The sequence below is a fragment of the Theobroma cacao genome, chromosome 5, assembly GCF_000208745.1.
Source record: "Theobroma cacao cultivar B97-61/B2 chromosome 5, Criollo_cocoa_genome_V2, whole genome shotgun sequence".
NCBI classification, from domain to species: Eukaryota; Viridiplantae; Streptophyta; class Magnoliopsida; order Malvales; family Malvaceae; genus Theobroma; species Theobroma cacao.
Window position 1 is genome coordinate 7,843,465 of NC_030854.1, and position 2,183 is coordinate 7,845,647.

Below are 2,183 nucleotides of genomic sequence, written 5' to 3' on the forward strand. Positions count from 1 at the left end.
TGGTGAGGTGGTGGTGGTATTGGTGGTTATGTATGTATATCTATACATACATATATATATATATATGTATATATATATTTACGTAATAGGAAGTTCATGAATATTGTATATGGTTGTAATGTATGTGAAATCTTGCATGTTGAACCTTGGAAATTGTTAAGTATTTTTAAGTTGAATTTGTCATTGCAGCGAGAAACATTTTGTTTTGCTTGCTACCATGTTTGGTTGCTGCCCCATTTTCCATTTCTTTAGCACCATAATTGATCATGGACTCTCAACATTAAGGAATTTATTTAATCAGTTTGAAATGAGGGGTTTTAATAAGAACTAAACTAAATTGCATTGTTTTGAAAATAAGTGCATCATTATTTTTTTAAACTTTCCTAATCTTTTGCTTGTTCCCTTCCTTTGTCAACTCACTAGGTTTATACTCACCGTTTTCAACTTCATGATTTCATATCAGGAGGCAGCCGGTAACTAGGTCGAGGTGTTCTCGTAGATTCATTTCCTTGGTAGGTATCTCGTCATTCAATAGCTGAACTTTCGCCCGAGTCTCTCCGCTGGGAGTCGAGTATCCCTTTTGTTGTGTATAGACAACCCGATGTAAATTATTAAGATATATGTTTTAGACAATATATGTATATTTTGATTGGTAATGCCACTATGAGATGGTAATGGTTAGCATTATTTTGAATTGAAATTATGAAATATAACTTTAGCAACTTTTGATAGAATGTTGAACAAGACATATAGATAAGCTTGCTTAGGCTTAGTGGGCTATGTCCATTAGGTCCATGCACCGATCATGGCCCTAAATTTGGGTTGTGACACTTGTGAGACCTTGACCTTTATAGACATGTAAAGGGAAGTATACGCGATATCCCTAATCAGGGGTAATTTCGTCATTTCCTTAGTAAGCCTATAAAAGTAAGATTTTTAAATAATATTATGGCCTAAGTAGGCCTAAGGCATAAATGGATGGTGAAATTAGGGGTAAAATGGAAAGAAAACCAAAATTTTGATGGTTTTCACGATAGAGGCAAAATGGTCATTTTTCACCTCAGGTTAAAATTTTAAATTTTCATGAACCCGAACATGTCTAGACTATTATGGACCTTGTCCTAGTGTCAAAAGAACAAAAAGAGTGCATAAAAGATTGGAGGAGAATAAGCTAATTTGTGGAGGGGCATTTGGTAATTTCAAGGGAATGGATAAGCTTGGGTTATAAATATCTTCTCCTTCCAGCAGCTTCTTGAATTTCCAGCAGCTTGTCTTCTTCTTCTTCTTCCATCTCACGTTGCTTCCAACCTCCATGGAAGCTTGATATGGAGCTTGCATAATTTTCTCTCTCTAGCTCTAGTTTTCATACCTTTAAGCCCTTTTGACTACAACCCTTATATTCTTTCACTCTCGCACTTCAAAACCCTTGATAAATCTTATTTCCATACTTTCTCTCACTAGTTGGGCATTCTAAAGAGAGAAAGAGAGACTTACACCATTTGTTTGGATGTTATTGGAAGAGAATTCAACTACAAAGAAACCTTAGGGTGAGTGATGAACTAAGCTTGATTTTTAGTTGTGAATAATGGCTAGTAATTAGGATTATGAGCTGTTTTATTGTTGAGTATGTTTACTCCTTTTATAGTGATTAAGATAGTGAACATAGATAGCCATTTAAAGTGGCAATTGAAAGCTAGCTAAGAGATAGCTTTTAGGGTTTATAGTATGTGAATTGACCTATTGCTTATGCTAATGTGATTCTAGGTTCTAACGAAGCCCTATCATCCCAATTAGATCATTAGGGGAATTAGAGTCAACTAAAGGCTCAACAATATACGGGTGAGTGGACTTACATTTCAAACTTATTTTGGGGAATGTGAATGATTTTATCCAACTTGTCTTTGAAAATGTACCTTGGGAACAAGCTTTTGGTGAAGTGATTTTATATTGTGAAAATGTGCTATACAATGGGCTAAGTGTTATCAAAATATGATTGTATGCATGATATGCATTGGGTGCTTCTTTATATGTTGATGTGGACCCGGCTATGTGCGAGTATGAGTGCACATAAGCCGTTGCTGACCCGGCTATGTGCGAGTGGGAGTGCGCATAAGCCGTTGCATATGAGATGATGATGATGGGAGGGTGTATATGATGATTGATATCTATATATATATATATAT

The 2,183-nt window shown here is 35.5% G+C and overlaps 1 long non-coding RNA gene across 1 annotated transcript in view; it reads left to right on the forward strand.

Annotated features, from left to right (window-relative positions):
- Positions 1 to 585, forward strand: part of LOC108662196 — a 4,346-nt gene extending 3,761 nt beyond the window's left edge. The window contains exon 3 of the long non-coding RNA XR_001927998.1: positions 464 to 585. This is a non-coding gene — a long non-coding RNA (uncharacterized LOC108662196). The remainder of the gene's footprint in view (positions 1 to 463) is intronic.